Source organism: Eublepharis macularius, chromosome 5 (assembly GCF_028583425.1).
Source record: "Eublepharis macularius isolate TG4126 chromosome 5, MPM_Emac_v1.0, whole genome shotgun sequence".
Taxonomy (NCBI): domain Eukaryota; kingdom Metazoa; phylum Chordata; class Lepidosauria; order Squamata; family Eublepharidae; genus Eublepharis; species Eublepharis macularius.
This window is the reverse complement of record NC_072794.1, coordinates 116,737,140-116,755,844: the sequence shown is the minus strand read 5'-3', so window position 1 is coordinate 116,755,844 and position 18,705 is coordinate 116,737,140. Positions and strand designations below refer to the sequence as shown.

Sequence of the window (18,705 nt, the reverse complement as noted above, 5' to 3'; positions counted from 1 at the left end):
ACGAGACAGTGCTCATGAATCAGTGGGGCAGTTCCCCACATTGAGCTTATATTTGTACCCTGATGTCACTCTAACACTCGTGGCCCTCAGTGTTCTCATACTCTTCAAAATACCATGCCCATCATTTTTTCAGGGTGGAATAATTATAATAACAACAACAACAACAATAATAATAATTCAATTTATATACCACCCTTCAGGATGACTTAACACCCACTCAGAGCAGTTTACAAAGTACGTTATTATTATCCCCACAACAAAACACTCTGTGAGGTGGGTGGGGCTGAGAGCTCCAGAGAGCTGACTAGTCCGAGGTCACCCAGCTGGCTTCAAGTAGAGGAGTGAGAAATCAAACCCGGTTCTCCAGATTAGAGTCCCGCGCTCCTAACCACTACACCAAACTGGCTGCTACCACTGAATGAGAGCCCAAATGCTGTGGTAAAAGATTGCTATCAGTGATAGATCATGCTTTTCTTTAAGCATAAATGCTCACAGGAAAGAACTCTACATTACTACTTTATCATTCAAATTACAGAGTCACATTTCTGGAGGCTATTACTGTCATTAAATATGGCTAGCATGTATGCTACCACTCCACTAAGCAAAATTTGAAGCCATCCGCCAGCCTAAAAAGGCTTCCTCCAACTTCATCCAATGGAAGAGCCCCTTAGGAAGGAGGAAGTTACGATAGGCTGGAGGAACTTCCTCTAGCCTAAGATTGGATACAGGCCATGGTTTCCTGCCTTATGTCCTTCATTACCTGTTCCTATAAGTATTTGATTATATCCACATGGATATTTTGTTCCTTTATTTATTTATTTATATTTCAATTTATATACCGCCCATCCCCAGGGGCTCTGGGCGGTGAACAGTTAAAATTGATAAAAACAAGAACTAAAATCAATATACAAACAATAAAGCAAATTAACAAAGTGCAGTGGTGGGGAGAACCCTCCCCCACCCCAAAGGTGGGAGGCCGACATGGCACTGCCCGCTTCAATCACTGAATGCCTGGCGGAACAGCTCTGTCTTACAGGCCCGGCAGAACGATAATATGTCCTGCTGGGCCCAGGTTTCCTTAGTGCAGAGCTGTTTTCCAGAGTATCCACGTGACATCATCCTCTATGTGTCCTGTTTCCATGTATGCCCTCATTTTGCTATAATCTTTCCCAAGCTGGCTTTATATGAACTTTTTGGAAAAACTGCAGAGCACGTTTGAACATTGTGCGGGTGGAAAAGTGTTAATTTTTCAGGTTCTGCTCACATCTGCACTATTTTCCTTATCTCAGTCCCTGTAGAGTAGCTAGCCTCCAAGTGGGTCCTGGAGATCTCCTGTGAATATAACTGATCTCCAGGCTGCAGAGATCACTTCTCATGGAGAAAATGGCTGCTTTGGAGGGTGGACTCTGTGGCATTATACCCCTCTGAGGTCCCTCTCCTCCCCATACCCTTCTATACCCAGGCTCTACCTCCAAATCTCCAAGAATCCAGTCGAGCTGGCAACCCTAAGTCCCTGTGGTGACTACCCACCCCACCCCCAACTAGATGTCTTTCTGGCTTCTTTTAAATCAGTAATAGCCATATCTATATAGCATTATAATGATCTATTGCAATGAGGTACTAGTTTCCATCTTTCGTTTGTTTTTGGTTTGCAAAAGTACGAGTACGAATATTAGCTGCACATTTCTCCTGCAACCAAAAGCTGGGAACGAGCAAATTATTTCCATAGGCTGAGGCAAAGAAAAATTGGGGGAATTTTTCCTGTGGATGCTGTGTTGCCACTGCTAATGCCTCTATGTTCTCAGCAGCAGTGAGATCTACATCTCTGTGGTAGAAGTAGTCCTTACTTCCACAATCAAAATTCAGAGGCAGTTACCCTTGCACTTCCCTAGAGGTTGTTATCACTGCATTGTTATCTTGAGATGACAGACTCCATGTTTATGCATAAGAAACTCCACCTTGTTTCAGCCTCACCTGCCTGTTGACAGTTTTGGGTCATTCATCACTATTTTTCTGAATAAAGCAACAAGAGAAAACAATTCTTCTGTTAGAGCAATGCCCCTAACATGGGCAGAATGATATACAGCTTGATCTCCTCCTTCTCTTGACTTCATGTCGGAACTAGGCTGCTGCCTGTTTGGTTAAACAAGGGACTCTAATTATAAGGACTGTAAGTTGCTTTGTTGGTCCAGAGAAAAATTCAAAAGCAACAGTCATGTAATACCTTTTTACTGGGAGCAACCAAAATATCACAAACCATTGGACAATCCTTTGAATTTCTCAGAACTCTTTATGCGGCTGGATGTTTTCTTAAAAAGGAATGTGTAGAGAAAAGATATTTCAGGACATAGTAGAGAAGGCCCTGATCAGCAGGTCAAAAAATCTTCAAAGGATATATTGGATTAGGATACAAAAAGGGTTTCAAGATACACTACTGGAACCAAAAAAAAAATGGCTTCAACTTTCCTGAGAATATTAAAGTCAGCAGTTAATCAGATACCCCCACTGCCAGCACTAATTGGAAATGTGGGTGCCTTGAAAGATGGAGAACAGAACTAAAACATGGCTATCCTTATATTAATAAAAGCTGGAGATTAATTTTATGGGGTGCAGTAGGTAAGGAATTTCAGTTCATTTCAGTCTCTTGTTTACTTCTTTAGTAACCATGAGCCGATACACATGATATGAAATTCTACTGTCCCCACGATTGCCATGAGGGCTTATGATCAGACATGCTGCTTGGAACTTACTGCCCAGTTCCCCATTGGGAGAAGTAATATCAGGTCAGGAAAATGGTGGGGGGCAAGGTTTGTGTCCTCTCAACCATGCCATGGTCCTGATCCCAATTGGACTCACTTGTGCCTGGGAATTAAAGCCTGAGCAAAACATGCCTGCCTGATTGATTGAATGATTACATTTTAAAATCACATCTCAACATATCAACCTACATTTAATTATCTCAGATGGGGCACCATTCCCCTTTCCCTGCACACCATACACATGAGGAAAGAGGGTGGAAGTGTGAGTTTGTGAACTCTAACTCCTCAACTCATGGGGGGGCAGATGGACCATATAGCCCCCCACCACTAGTGGGAGACTGGCAGGGAGGCTACTTAGAATGGATCCAAGTGCTGGCCTCAACCATATGCCTGGCGGAACATCTCTGTTTTACAGGCCTGCCAAAAGGATACAAGGTCTTGGTGGGCCTGAGTGTCTTCCGACAGAGTTCCACCAGGTTGGGGCCAGGATGGAAAATGCCCTGGTCCTGGTCGAGGCCAGCTGAGCCTCTCTGTGGCCAGGGACCACCAGTAGGTGTTTACCTACTGATCTAAAGGCTCTCCGGGGTACATACGGAGAGATGCGGTCCCTCAAGTATGCTGATCCCAGTCCATTTAGGGCTTTATAGGTCAAGACCAAAACCTTGAACCTGATCCGGAACTCCATGGGGAGCCAATGTAGCTGCTGCAGAGTTGGGGTCACGTGTGTCCTGAATGAAATTCCTGTCAGGACACGAGCAGCAGCATTTTGGACCTGCTGCAATTTACTGGTCAAACCCAAAGGAAGCCCTGCATAGAGCGAGTTACAGTAATCTAATCTGGAGGTGACCGTTACATGGATCACTGTCGTTAGGTCATGGGATGAGAGACAGTGGGCAAGCCACCTGGCCTGTTGGAGGTGGAAAAGGCAGTACGGGCAGCTGCCACAACCTGGGCCTCCATAGACAAGGAGGAATCTAGCATCACGCCAAGACTCCTGACTGATGAGATGAGCACAAGTGGTGTCCTGTCAAAGGCCGGGAGCTGGATCCCCACTTCTACTCTTCCATGGCCCAAGTACAGGACCTTCAGCTTTGTGGGGTTCAACTTCAGTCTATTCTACTTCACCCATCCAGACACAGCCCCCAACGCTCTAATTAGGGCATCTGGAGCAGAGCCAGGCTGGCCGGCCATCAACAGATACAACTGGGTGTCATCGACATACTGATGGCAACCCAGTCTGAAACTGCGTACCAGCTGGGTGAGAGGGTGCATATAAAGATTGAACAACAAAGGGGAGAGTAATGCCCCCTGTGTAATGCCACACACCAGTGGTTGGCGTGCTGATAACCTCTCCCCCAGCGCCACTCTCTGTCCCCAACAGTGAAGAAAATTGACAAGCCACTGCAAGGCAGTTCCTCAAATCCCCACATCGGTGAGGGGGTGGGTCAGCAGATCATGGTTGACTGTGTCAAACGCTGCTGAGAGATCTAGCAATACCAGCAGCACTGACTCGCCCCAGACCAGATGCCTACGGAGATCGTCTGTGAGGGCAACTAACATTGTCTCAGTCTCGTGGCCCTGGCAGAAATTGAACTGGAATGGGTCCAGGACCAATGCATCTTCCAGGAAACCCTGTAGCTGCTCCACCACCACTTGCTCAATCACCTTGCCCAGAAACAGGAGGTTTGAGACTGGGCAGTAATTGGACAGATCATTGGGGTCCAGTTTTTTCAGAAGGGGCCTCACCACGGCTTCCTTTAATGCCCTGGGGAAAACCCTGGAGCTCAACGATAGATTGATAATAGCCGCCAACAGGGCCCTCAGTCCATCGTCACTGGCCTTAACCAGCCACGATGGGCAGGGGTCCAAGGGGCACATGATGGGCCTCACCAGCCGCAGGATCCTGTGAACATCCTCCTGGGAGACCAGACTGAAGTGATCCAAGATCTGGCCAGAAGACAGCCAAGGGGTCTCCAGTTCCTTTACTGTATCAACTGTGGCCGGCAGATCGCAGTGGAGGAACAAGACTTTATCTGCAAAAAAGCACCCCAAAGCCTCACAGCTAATGACCTAATTTCTAATTTGGCAGTCTCCCTGCGAGAGGGAGGCCAAAGATCGAACTACCTGAAATAATTTTGCCAGGTGTGAGCTATTATGGGAGAAAGATGTGAATCAATGAGCTCTCAATAAATCCAAGGTTGAATTGGACATGAGAAGTCAGAAGCCAGATACCTGAAACTAACACTAACCTCCCATAAACTGTGGAATTTTGTAATGTCTATAACAAAGTAGGAATCAGCTGATCTGCTGCTGTAGTTTATGCTAATGACTGATCTATGTATGATATTTCTAACAATCTTTTGGGAGATCAAAGTGCTTTTGCTCCAATCCTGAACAGTGCTTGAATTTTTTTTTGATTTGTTTTATTTTTAAAATCAGCAAAGATGTGCAGACGTAAGCAACCACTGTGACTGGAACAGCCCAGTTCTCAAAGGACATTGTTGACATCAATGCCATTGTTTTGCACCCAGTGATAAGAACTTACATAAGAAAAGTCTTTGAATCCCAACAGCTCTCTGCACCCTGCCTCTCTTAAGAGAGCAAAACAGAATTATGGACTGCCTGCACCACTGATGTCATTTCAGATTTATTTCAGCAAACACTGTTGTGGAGCTTTGATTGGTCCATTGACCTGGCAAGTTAAAACTAGTCTGAGAAGTGAGCAGCTGCACAGAAGCTTCCACACCCAGCCATAAATTCTTCAAGATGTGCACTATGTCAAATGCAGTCAGGCATTTTATCATGAAATGAATCCTTTATAAACACTGCTATGAGTATAAGGAAGTAATATAATAAGAAAAAAAAATTAAAAGATCAAGTGCAAAATGAATATGAGTTAATCTTATGCGCCAAGTTGTGTCACATAAAATGTGATTCTTCAGATGCAATCATGTGCCTTTTGCATTTATTCCCCAATCCAGGACTGGAGCAAGATTTTTTTCCTTAATTTTTTTTTTTAAGTTACCCAAACTCTCTCTGTCCTTTCCTTCAGTACTGCTTCAGGGAATTCTGGCTCTTCTCACTATCAGCAGCTGTCAAGGTCAGAATTTTGGCATCAGCTTTGTTGACAGAAAACAGAAGACAGAGCACTGCCTCCAGTTACAGGCTCTTCTTGCAATGTGTAGTTTGCAAGGGTGATGGGAAGCAGGTAGGCTTTTAAAAGAGAAACTATCAGGCTAGTATGGAAACTGTCAGGCCAGTGGGCAGAATCTAGCCAAGCATGTCAAAATCCCATTGTTTATTCTCTGTGTGAGTTAACTTGACTCTTCTGCTGAAATAAATGGCCCTTCAATGTGATTGACTGGATCATGTCCAGCATCTTGTTATTGTGTCTGTCCCATCATAATCAAAGACTCTGCAAAGTTCTGTGGCAATGACTGCAGTGCAGACGGGAACGTATGACGGCTAATGAAATCTTGTTGCACCTGCAGGATCAATAAAAATTAGAGCTGTTCCACAAATTGTACATAATGATATGGTAGAACGAGTCAGCAAAATAACATAAACACATGAAGCTGTCATATACTGAATCAGCCCATTGGTCTATCAAAGTCAATATTATCTATTTTGATTGGCAACAGCTTTCTATGGATCTTTCACATCATCTGATTCTTTTAACTAGCAATGCTGGGGGGGGGGGTGAACTTGGGATCTTACACATGCAGAACAGATGCTCTGCCACTGAGCCACAGACCTTTGAAGAATGGAACGAGTGGCACCATTTTCAAATCTCTTCATGCTTTTTTTTAAAAAAAAACTCCCTGCATATACCAAAGTAGCACATCAGTGAAAATTTTTTTTTTAGAGGAGACCTCTTCCTGGAGTTGACCACATGCAGAGCTTTCATTAGGAGAAGTGTTCAAAAATGTCTGTTCTCTCCCTGCAGCTGGAAGTGGTACAATATCTGCCAACTCCTTTTCTGTAATGGTGCAGAATGGCTCAGAGTTTTAAAAAGACTCATATCCAGCCATCACCAAAGCCAAAGAAGATGGGTGTGTCCCTTTGAAATTTGTTAGGGTGAAATCAGATCTCCTGAGTCCTGACACTTGTTTGTTGCTCTGGTTGCCACACATTCCAAATTAAAGATTATAAAACCACTGTGGGGCACAATATTCTGTATCTCAGGGGTATGTTAATTGGTTTCCAGACTCTGCTACTTAAAGGGTTTCCAGTCAGCATAGTTACCTAACATAACTGTTAGGTAATAATGATCTCCATGGAAACAAATATTTATTTCCCCTAAGGTGCTTTTTTTTTTTTTGCCCTGACCTGGGTAGCCCAGGCAAGCCCCATCTCGTCAGATCTTAGAAGCTAAGCAGGGTCAGCCTTGGTTAGTAATTGGATGGGAGACCTCCACAGAAGACCAGGGTTGCAGAGGCAGGTAATGGTAAACACTTCTGTTAGTCTCTCGTCTTGAACCCCAGCAGGGCTTAACATAAGTCAGCTATGACTTGATGACACTCTACCACAAAGGTGCATTTGGGATGTGCAGGATGCTTTTGGCAAAGTTGGCACTGGGTATAATGATGCAGAAATTTCAATAAGTAACACTTCATATGGAAAATATTTTGATAGTGTAGCTGAGTCATTATGCTGTCAATTTTAAATAAATCCTGGCGGACTCAGTTAAGAGCCTAGGGGTTATACCTGATCCAGCGCTGCTGCTAGAGAAACAAATAAATGCAGCTGCAAAAAAAGCCTTGTTGCAACTCAGACTAGACTGGAAGATGGTCCTCTCCCTTGACACAGTTGATGTGGCCACCTGGATTCATGGCACAGTAACATCAAGACTAGTCTACTGTAATACACTCTACATAGGTCTTCCCTCAAAGTCAACTCAGAGACTCCAGCTAGTACAGAATGCCACAGCTCATTTGCTATCAGGAACTAAGTGGAATGTGCATATTACTGCCTTTCTGCAGACAGTCCACTGGCTACCCACCAGTTACTGGGCTCAGTTTAAGGTTTGGACCATTCATGGTCTTGGCCCCTAATATCTGCAATACCGCTGCTCCTGCTACGCTATGCCACAGCAGCTTCATGCCTTCCAAAAGGGCCTTTCACAGGTAATCAACAACTGTCCATACACATACTTTCTCTGTGTGGTAGCCCCCACTGTATGGAATGGCCTATCTGAGGAGGTCAGGAAAGCTTCCACTCTCCTAGCTTTCTGTAAACTAAGCAAAACTGAATTATTCAGGAGGGCTTTTTTACTCAGGTAATAGGGCTGTGCATAAGGAGATGATTCAGCGCACTGCCCTGGTAAAGGGACAGGGACAGTATATATTCTACTGGGTATCATCTGTTGATGTAGATATGCTTCTACTGGGTAGTTTCTGCAGTGTTAAAGATGTCATGTTTAATTACTTAGGCTTTGTTTCAGCAGTGTTTCATCTCTATGTTCAGATTTATGCTGTTTTCAAATTTCTATAACCTATACCCTATTGTATTTGTTCATTGAATGTCCTAACTGTTGACTTATTGTTTTGTACTGTACAATCCACCTTGAGTCTCAGTGAGAAAGGCAGACTATTAAACAAACATTTCATAGGCAATTGCTTCACTGAGCCATAATTAATATGAGAATCATAAAGACATAACAAACTTTGGCCTACCTGCAAAGCAGCTGCCATCTAGCTAATCTATTATACAGAATATAGCATACAGAATTTTTAACATGATAGTGTGCAGATTTCCAATGGCAATCATTTTCTGTACAAGCCCCCCAGCAGTTATATCTATGCTTCTAAAGGGGCTGTATCCTTCATTGTTGCTAAAAATGGAGTGGGACATAATTCCAAACATGGACTCTGTGTTAAATTTTAGAGTCAGAAAGCCACACTCTGATTTAATTTCCCATTAGTACTTTTCATGTCCTCCTGACCTGGATAGCCCAATCTTATCAGATCTCAGAAGCTAAGCAGCGTGGCCCTGCTTGGTTAGTAATTGGATGGGAGACCTCCAAAGAAGACCAGGGTCACTATACAAAGGCAGGCAGTGGCAAACCACCTCTGTTAGTCTCTTGCCTTGAAACCCCAGTAGGGTCATCATAAGTCAGCTATCACTTGATGGCACTTTCCACCACCATTACCATCATCACTGCTTTTCATATCTGAAAGCAGGACTAATGAATTCTCAACAGTGTGTATGCATGCACATGCACACATACACTCTATGGTTATCAAACACTTGCCAGTTTGGCTCACATCCTGTTTTCTAGTCACAAACAGGGAATCCAAGTTTTTGATAGATTTTCGATCAGTTGAGTGACCTGGCTGTTCAGCAGTTTGCTCTAACTCTTCTTTTTTAACAATACAGTGCAGCACAATCATCTTTTTGTGTATGTGTGTTTTCACACAGACTGATGAGGTTTTACTCCTCCCCTTCAGGAACTGTTGTTATCAGTCACAAGTCAGATAAATAAAGAATACATTTTTTAAAATCCTATTATCTGGTGCTCATTTAGATAGTGATATCAATAATTCCTGATCTGTTGGGATGTGTAGCTATAATACACTTCTATTGAAAATAATCTCCTTCTGGAAAATGATGGCAGCGTCTTCACAGTTGCGCAGCTTTGCGAAAACCCAGTGCAAACCTCTTTGATGGGCCTTTGAGCTGTTTGGTACTGAACTGAATAGACCCAGTGATCAGCTCATGTCTAATGAACATAGTTGAACAAGGTAAGTTGGGCTGTTAAACAAACCTGATGCAAAGTTCACAGCATACCTAGTTATCCCTGAATGCTGTGGTTCTAGGAAATCTTGTTGGTGCAGGACATTGACTTTGACTTGAGATGGACAACTCTGCACCAGGCTTCCAGCTTAAGGGCAACCTACATGTGACTTTGAGGGTCCAAATCTGATTCACCTGAAAAGAAAATTTGGATCCAGCAAAGATGCTGATATGTATTGAGGCCATAGCGCTGTGGAAGAAGGGATTAACCTTTTCCCAATGTTATTCCTAGTAAGGAAATAGGCAGATATCCATACTGTACATGTTTATTTTCCTTATTGCAGCTTAAAGTAAGCTGGAGGAAGCACTTTCAGCTTGAGAAATGGCATCAAGGGGGTGAGGGAAACTCTCCATTCCCACATCTCGCTGCCCTGATTGATACCAGCCCTTCATGCCCACTTTTTGCCACTAAATTACATGTTGTGGGTTCCTGTCACAGATCTCCAATCTTACATTGTTTGGCTCTTCGTTTGCAAATCTGGTTTCTAAAGGAAGGTGGATTGTAGAGCTGTGAGCTGCAAAATGTGGTTCCTCTTTAACCCACCAGATATTTATAAGCTCCCTGAATATAAGTTCTACCTGGGTTTGTTCTGAATATCCCTGAATATAAGCTCTACCTGGGTTTGTTCTGTACTAACAAACCTGGGGATCCAAAGCTCTCATGCCTCCCCCTACCCTGGTCTTGTGTGTAGCTTACAGCTTTCGCAACCAACTGTCATTTGTCATTACCACAAAACCTCAAAATATGATTCGCTTTTTTTTTCTCCTTCAAGAATGTACCTGCATCAGCACCTCAAGGGAGGCATTGGAAGGGGGTGTGGTTTGCTACAGCAGGCTGAAGGGGGAACTGCATGGCCTGCACTGCCTTCTTTGTGACAGAATTGGTGAGTGAGGGAATAATGCCCACTGGGAAAGGAGATGCAAGCCATATAGGACTTGGCCTTTTTTGTCTGCATTGCAAGAACTATGGGGAGAAACTCCACCCCTGAGGACTAAAGCATCACTGAACTTTAAGCTATTGATCATATTTGCTTTAAGTATGTGCTAAATGTAAGAAAGGAGATTGTGTTTTCCAACTTTTCTCCATCCCCTTGCCCAGCCTGAAGGCCTGAACAGACTATGTGTGTTCTTTTATCTATTGAAGGCTCTCTTGTATCATAACCAAGTCCCATTCACTCTTCATGATTGCTGATCTTTATCTTCACAGGTGTACCTGAGCTGGAGCTACCCAGGTCGTCAACTTGTCAGTGTTGTTTAGGAAGCTGAGCTTTCTAAGCACAATGGGAGGCTGATCCATGGGACAATCTCATTTTCCAAGTACTGTTCAATCAGTCTCTATGACTATTGACCCTTTATTTTGCCAGAGAAGCCAAACAGGGATCATTTGACTGTGTCAAGAAGTATGGGTGGCTGGACCATGATGCCAGGGAGTGTAGGAACCCATTATCCAATCACCAAGTACAGTTAACCAACTTACATGACTCCTAACCATTCAGTTTTACAGGGAAGCCATGTATCACACAACCCTTCCAGTTTCTAGGAGAGTTGACTGGGAGTCACCTGATGTTGGGGGCAGCAAATCCTTTTCATCCTTTCAGGTTTGGCAGAGCAGGAATCACCTGCAGGTGCTTCAGTGATGGTCTTGTTTTAATTCTATCAGACCACTGCCCAGAGGAAAGGGAGACTGAAGAAAAGATTTGGCAGAATAATGGAGTATCAGCAGGCATTGCTGTTCTGGACTTGGGGGCTCGGAGGGTGCCCTCCTGATTTGGCCAGCAGGGCCCAGTGGATATCTTGGCAGAGGCACTGAGTACTGGCAGGCAAGTGTTGTCATGTTGAGGGCTGGGAGCCCGAAACAACCACCTGCTCATTTGCCTGGCAGGGTCCAGCATGGTGCACTCAGCAGGGGTATGGAATACTTGCAAATATTTCCAGGCTGGATTGGGGAGTCCAGTACAGCCCCCTTTGCTGTTTTGGCTGGCAGGTGCCAGTATGGACCTTGGCAGATGAACTTGGCAGTGGCATGGAGTGCCTGCAAGTGCTGTCATGCTGGATGATTTGGCTCGCAGGATCCTGCATGAATGGAGGCTACAATGCTTCTGTAGGTCTGCAGTATAGCCTTTATTGACCTGGGACAGGAAGCCCTTGGATGCCATTATCCTTGAATCATAGACCCTGTGGCTAGGGGGACAGGAAGTGGCACACCTCTGTCAAGCATCATGAAGGCTTGGCAATGAGGAGCCTAAACCATATGCATATGATGGTTCAGGGCTTGTAGCTAGCCCCACACATCAGTTCAGTGATGTGCAAACAAGAGAAAGCTTAACTCTTCAACATCCCACAAAAGGTCTGCACTGCAACTAGGTTTGGAATGGGGTTTGGCCTTTGGGAGTTGCAGATCCCTCTTTGATTGATGTAAATAATTAAATAAAATTTGCTCTTTTTATTACCCTACTGAAAGTGTGAGCTCTCCTCGTTCCACATCTGCATGCAAACCAGGATTAAGCCAGAACTGGACCCCTGGTTTGTATGGCAATTAACAAACCAAAGTTTGTGGTTTAGATGTAACTACAAACTATGGTTTGCCCTGAAAGTAAAATAATTACTGATATGAGAGAAGTGGAGGGAGTCCATGCAAGCCAGAGGATCCCCCAAGTTCTTTAATTTAACAGCAAACCATTGTTTGTTATTAACTGTGAAACATGCCTCTTTGTCCTCTGGATGCAGGCAATTAGGACATCCAGCAGCATAACAGAAAATTAGTGCAAAGCACTTAAGAAAAAGGATGATGGTCATAGCAACAGTGAACAAAGATGACTTAAAGCAGAGATATCATTACTGCTTGGTAAATATTAAGGTGCCTACATCGGTGATTTATGCTCAGTTTAATTTATGTTCATTCTGAATAATCAGATTAAAGATACCACATGGATAGGTTCCTTCATGCCAGCATAGCTGATGTCACTGAATTTGTAAATGCCTTTTCATAGCTACAAGGCCAATTTGGCTCCACCCTAATGGCATTTGCCACTTCACTGCAAATATTTTTTTTTTATTTTCATTATTTTCATTAGGGTTGGATGACTTTGCTGGTCAAACCAGTTTGATGGTAATTTGAATGGCTAGCTGTCAGATTCTAGGATCCTCTCCTGTTCAAAGGGAAGGATGTCCTGTTCTTTGAACTTTTGTTTTTTGCCCATGTGGCTGCCCACAGGAGGGATGCTACTTGACCTTTTCTATTTATAACCCACCCCCCTACAAAGGACACCCTTCAAACTGAAAAAGGAGAGTAGAAGGTACATATTTTAGAGTGCAAAATATAGGTGTATAAATATCACATAAACCACCTAGAGGTCACAAATAATAAACACTTATTATATCCCCAGAATGTTTTAAATTATGGTGACAATTTCTTTAGTTGCCAATAATATAACAGTGCTAGAATTCTATATACAATGCGAATGATATAATGTTCCAGATACGTGAAATGCATATAAAATTCACATGTATCCAGAGCATACTTTTGTTTCTTTCAACAAGGATAAAATATCCAATTCAAATTAATTGTGTGTCCAACTCGCATTAACAAGAAGTCAGAGAGTACAATATAATCACAATTACAGTCCAGCTAATGAGCCCAGTTATTACTTTGACTTTCAAATAGGGTGGAAAAAAATGCTAGTGTGTATTCTTATCACAACATGGAATATTCTACGCCAGATAATGCCAACCCTACAGAGTTCCTGAGACATGCCTCTGGTGCTTTTTAACTGTTTTCTTAGCCATATGGAGCCTCTTATGTGGGAGCAATTCTCATGCGGCTAGTAGAACATTTAAATGCCCCAACCAAATAAGTGGAGCTGGTCACAGGGGTCTTTATCATAAAACTTACACGTCCACCCCTCCTAGTGCTGTGAGAGTTCTTTGGGAAAGGGCCATGCAATGAGGTCCTGCCCTTGAATTTGGAGGATTTCATTGTTCTCCTAGCTGACCAGGAGCTTCTCCTTGTTAAGTGTTGTTTTTTAGACCTCTTTCCAGAGAGTCCCATTGTGAGCATACGTCCAAGCTAAAAGCACACAAATACTAAGGTAGCCTTGCTCTAGTGTCACAGTTCTTCCTCCTGAGTTATCCTGCAGATCAGCTTGGTCTCAGGTAGGCGAGAAGGGTCACTGAGCAAAGTATAAGCATCCTCTTTGTTTTGGTTATTATGATTAAGATTTAACCTTGAATGAGCTTCTTCCCAGAAGTATAACAAAAATATGGCTCCAACTTTTCAGATGTTTGTATAATTTATTTGTCACTCAATCTTGTCGGGTGCCATGTATTCTGGGAAATACATTATTTTGCTTCATTCTGAAAGGATGTTTGTATTAACTTTTTTGATATTTTATTCTGTAAACAATTAGCAATTATTCTGTAAACAATTAGTGTTAAGGTACACGAGATTCTCTGATGTAACTGGTCTTCATGCATATGGTCCAGAGAGAGGCAATATGTAGCTGGGTTTTATATAAACAATAGAACCCATTTCTCTATATAGATTACTGTTTTGATGTCTTAATTCTTTGTGAAATTATTGGCTGAAGGGGGTTTGAATTGACACGTAGAGTACTCTGAAATAAACCCCCTTTCATTAAGCAGCTCCCATATGAATGTGAGGAGGTCTAAAGAGCACCTTGGTCAAAAATAGAGGGGTTTGTTTGTTTGTTTAGCAGAGAGAAAGCATTTTAAAATGTAAATAATGCACTCAAATGAACAATTAGCAGCATAAAACCAAAAAAGCAGCACAAACATAGCAGCAGCTTTAGCATCTAAAAGAGAACAGCTTAGGAAATACCATAGGGAACCAACCAACAAATCACAAGAACACATGAATCCTAAATCAGCCCACTGGTCTATCAGGGTCAGTATTGCCTTCTTTGATGGGCAGCAGCTCTCCAAGGTCTCAGGTAGAGGCATTACCTGATCTTTGAAGTCAACTTGAAAATCCCAGTTGATACAAAATACTGCAGCTCAGTTACTTTTGGGAGCTAGCAGTGTGTGCATATTACATGCGAAAAACTCTTGAAAGAAGACACTATCTTCCACGTTTTTTGTGCAATATTTTGCGACGTTGCGGCAGCAGGTAAGCAGTGTGAAAAGGGCCACCTTCTGCAGTCACTCCATTAGTTACATTTCAGTTACTGGGTTCAGTTAAAGCTACTGGTTATTACAGAGTCCTCCATGGCCATGAGCTCTCTTATCTCTCCTGCTATGCTCCACCATGACAGCTTCATGTATCTGAGTTGAACATTTTGAAGGTGCCATTCCTCAAATGGGAAAGATCGATAGCTGCAGTTTCTGTTGTGCAATCTCTGTTGTGGCTCCCATCTTGTGGAATGGCCTGCCTGAGGTGATCAGGAAGGATTCCTCCACACTTCTGTCATTCTGCAAGTTATGCAAAACATTTTAATAAAAGGAATAGGGCTACAGTATAACAGAATGTTTCATGAAGGTGTTTTTATACAAGGGAGTAATCTGTTTGTGGTCTGTTTATTGTATGTTTTATCCTGCTTACTACATTGTTTTCTGCTTTTGTAATTGCATAATGTGACATATCATATCTGATACTTATATACATAGTTTCTAATTTGTATTCCTAGTTCTATTGGTTTCATGCTGTTGGATTGAATTATTTTAACTTCATCTTGAGTCGTTGTGAGAAAGGAGGGCAACGAACAAACAACGAACAAACAAAGCCTTTTCTTAAGTGAATAGACTTAGCAGTGAAGTTTTGTTCAGATTCATGCTAACCCAAGAGGCCAAAGTGGAAAATATGAGGCAATGCAGTATTTAATAACAGCCACATGGTAGCAGTGTTGTTCTGTGTTGGCTCTGTTAGTCTGAGGGCCAAGCTACACATGACGAATGACACTTGAACGGCAAGTGGATTGAGTGGAGGGCAAGTGAACAGGGAGAAATACACTTGCTGTTCAAGTGTCATTTGTCACTTGTAGCTTGGCCCTCTGTGTCTGAAAGGGACACATGATAATTGTGCGGAATCTTTTAAAGCTATGTGCTAAACTGCGCCTTTGCTCTGAGGTGTCTTTAATCCATTAGACTCAGCACATTTTGAAAGAAGACAGAAGTATGCATGGAGTGATATGTTTGTGTTCATTGTTTAGTTGGGGGGGACTTGAGTTAGGCATCTTTCTGTGAGCAGCTTTGGGTCCGTTCAGGGAAGAAAGCAGCATACAAAGATCACAAATAACCATGAATAAATAAATAAGGTTGGATCCCATGGATTCTGTTCTGCTAATGGAGGCATCTTCCTCTGGCTGAAGGCACCTGCCCATGAGGCAAGATACTTGTATTGAGTTAGGGAAAGTATCTTGGGATTTTCAGGTCCTCCCTGGCAACCAGTGTGTTTGTGAATGGTGGGGAGCATGCACTCTGCTGTCTTCCTCATTTTTAATATGTTTTGAGCTGATTCTTTTAAAAAAGGTTGTCCCTGGTGAGATATTTTTACTACTGGTCACAGTGGAAGTGATGCTATCAGTGGGTTCATGTGGTTATTTCCTTGGCCTGCCTGCCAATGACAGGCAACATCTGGTAGGGGAAAAAATAGAGGGGTCGAGTTACAACCTAAAATGTAAAATATATTCTAAGAGAATATTTATTATGAATGTGCACAAAATATAATTAAAAACAAGATTAAAGCAGAAGGCCTGAATGGCAGGCTACATGCATATGCCAAAAATTGCTAAAACATTCTCCATAGACAGATGATGGTACAGTTCAATGACCAACACAAAGACAGACCATATTCGTTTTGGCCCTAAGGCCTTCCTCAGCGGTCAGTTGTACAATATTTATAATGAAACACACCCACACATTCAGAAACCAATAATGAAATGCACCTGATGCTTTATCTAAAACTCTGGTATTGTGTGGTAAAATACAAATATTACAGCAGACCCAGGACTGCACTCACACAATGTTCTTCATTTGCTGTTGTATTCTGAGGCTTGGTTCCCAATGTATTTAGGTGTGTTTCACCAATCTGCAGTGGAAATAAAGTGGCCTGGCTCCTTCCACTGATCGCTGGGGATTGGCTAGTAGAGGCAGGAATCCCCGGGAGATTGTCAAACATTGGAGGGCATCTGGGAACCCTAACTCCATTAGAAGAAAAGATCTCTGGAGTCCAACCCATAAACTGGATTGTTTGGTTGCATAAACCAGTGGGCTCTGTAGCTCAGCAGATTTCTGCGCTGCAGAGGCCTACCTGGCCTACTGCTATGTCTGGAGGTTTCCTGCTGGAAAGCTGTGTTGCCTGCTGCTGCTCAGATCAGCAGTGGGAGAAAACTAAAAACAAAAATTAATGATGTATTGTTGAAGGCTTTCACGGCCGGAGAACGATGGTTGTTGGGGGTTTTCCGGGCTGTATTGCCGTGGTCTTGGCATTGTAGTTCCTGACGTTTTGCCAGCAGCTGTGGCTGGCATCTTCAGAGGTGTAGCACCAAAAGACAGAGATCTCTCAGTGTCACAGTGTGGAAAAGATGTAGGTCATTTGTATCTACTCAGGAGGGGTGGGGTTGAGCTGAGTCATTCTGTAAGAGTTTCCCAGGGTGTGGAATGCTAATGGCGGGAGGCTTCACTGTATCCTGAGGAGGTTCTTTTGCATATGGATTGGTGCTTGATGTGCTAATCTTCTCTGCAGGGCTATTGTCGGGTGTGGAGTGTTTTGTTGGCCTGGTGTTTTTCAGAACTGGAGCCCATGCTCTGTTCATTCTTAAGGTTTCTTCTTTCCTGTTGAAGTTTTGCTTATGCTTGTGAATTTCAATGGCTTCCCTGTGCAGTCTGACAAAGTAGTTGGAAGTGTTGTCCAGTATTTTGATGTCTTATCTTATTCCAGGACACCAAAATACTGGACAACACTTCCAACTACTTTGTCAGACTGCACAGGGAAGCCATTGAAATTCACAAGCATAAGCAAAACTTCAACAGGAAAGAAGAAACCTTAAGAATGAACAGAGCATGGGCTCCAGTTCTGAAAAACACCAGGCCAACAAAACACTCCACACCCGACAATAGCCCTGCAGAGAAGATTAGCACATCAAGCACCAATCCATATGCAAAAGAACCTCCTCAGGATACAGTGAAGCCTCCCGCCATTAGCATTCCACACCCTGGGAAACTCTTACAGAATGACTCAGCTCAACCCCACCCCTCCTGAGTAGATACAAATGACCTACATCTTTTCCACACTGTGACACTGAGAGATCTCTGTCTTTTGGTGCTACACCTCTGAAGATGCCAGCCACAGCTGCTGGCGAAACGTCAGGAACTACAATGCCAAGACCACGGCAATACAGCCCGGAAAACCCCCAACAACCAAAAATTAATGATGTCACTTACAATTAGTCTCTGGGCCAAGCTACACATGACGAATGACACTTGAACGGCAAGTGGATTGAGTGGAGGGCAAGTGAACAGGGAGAAATACACTTGCTGTTCAAGTGTCATTCGTCATGTGTAGCTTGGCCCTCTGTGTTATCAAATATATTACACTGGCAGTATTTAACCAACAGAACTTGTGTCCAGTGAACAGTTCCTAAGTTGGATAAAATTAAGAAGAAAACAAAGGCCATGATCCAACGTATGTTAAGCACATTCAAATCCCACCGACATGCTTAATTGTTTCAGGAGAAATGGTTGGGGTTTTTAAATTCATACATTTAGCACAATTGTACCAAAAACTGCACTGTACCAACAAGACTCCGGTAAGAGAGATGTAAGGGCTTGTTCTCATAGACCCTCACCACACAGTGAAAATTTACATTGCTTCAAACAAACAAACAAACAAACAAACAAACAAACAAACAAACAAACAAACAAACAAACAAACAAACAAACAAACAAACAAACAAACAAACAAACAAACAAACAAACAAACAAACAAACAAACAAACAAACAAAGCCTTTGTTGAGTCTTCAGGAGAGGGACAAAATTTGAGTCCAGTAACAGCTTAAAGACCAACAAAATTTTCCACATTTTGAGGGCATGTCTTTTGATGAGCACTCAACTGGTTTTGATGACCAGAGGCAATAGAGCTAGCAGTGACACCAAGGGGAGGACTCCTGGGTAGGTCAGAGGGGGAGAATACCAGAG

The 18,705-nt window shown here is 43.0% G+C and overlaps 1 protein-coding gene across 4 annotated transcripts in view; it reads left to right on the top strand.

Moving 5' to 3' along the window:
- LOC129329640 (polymeric immunoglobulin receptor-like) overlaps nucleotides 1-18,705 on the top strand; it is a 75,504-nt gene that overhangs the window by 20,506 nt on the left and 36,293 nt on the right. For 2 of the 4 annotated variants that reach the window (XM_054979159.1, XM_054979156.1), the window contains one exon: nucleotides 10,328-12,399. The exons of the other annotated variants lie outside the window; for them this stretch is intronic. The gene's annotated coding sequence lies outside the window, so the exon portion shown is untranslated. The remainder of the gene's footprint in view (nucleotides 1-10,327; nucleotides 12,400-18,705) is intronic. 4 annotated transcript variants of the gene reach the window in all.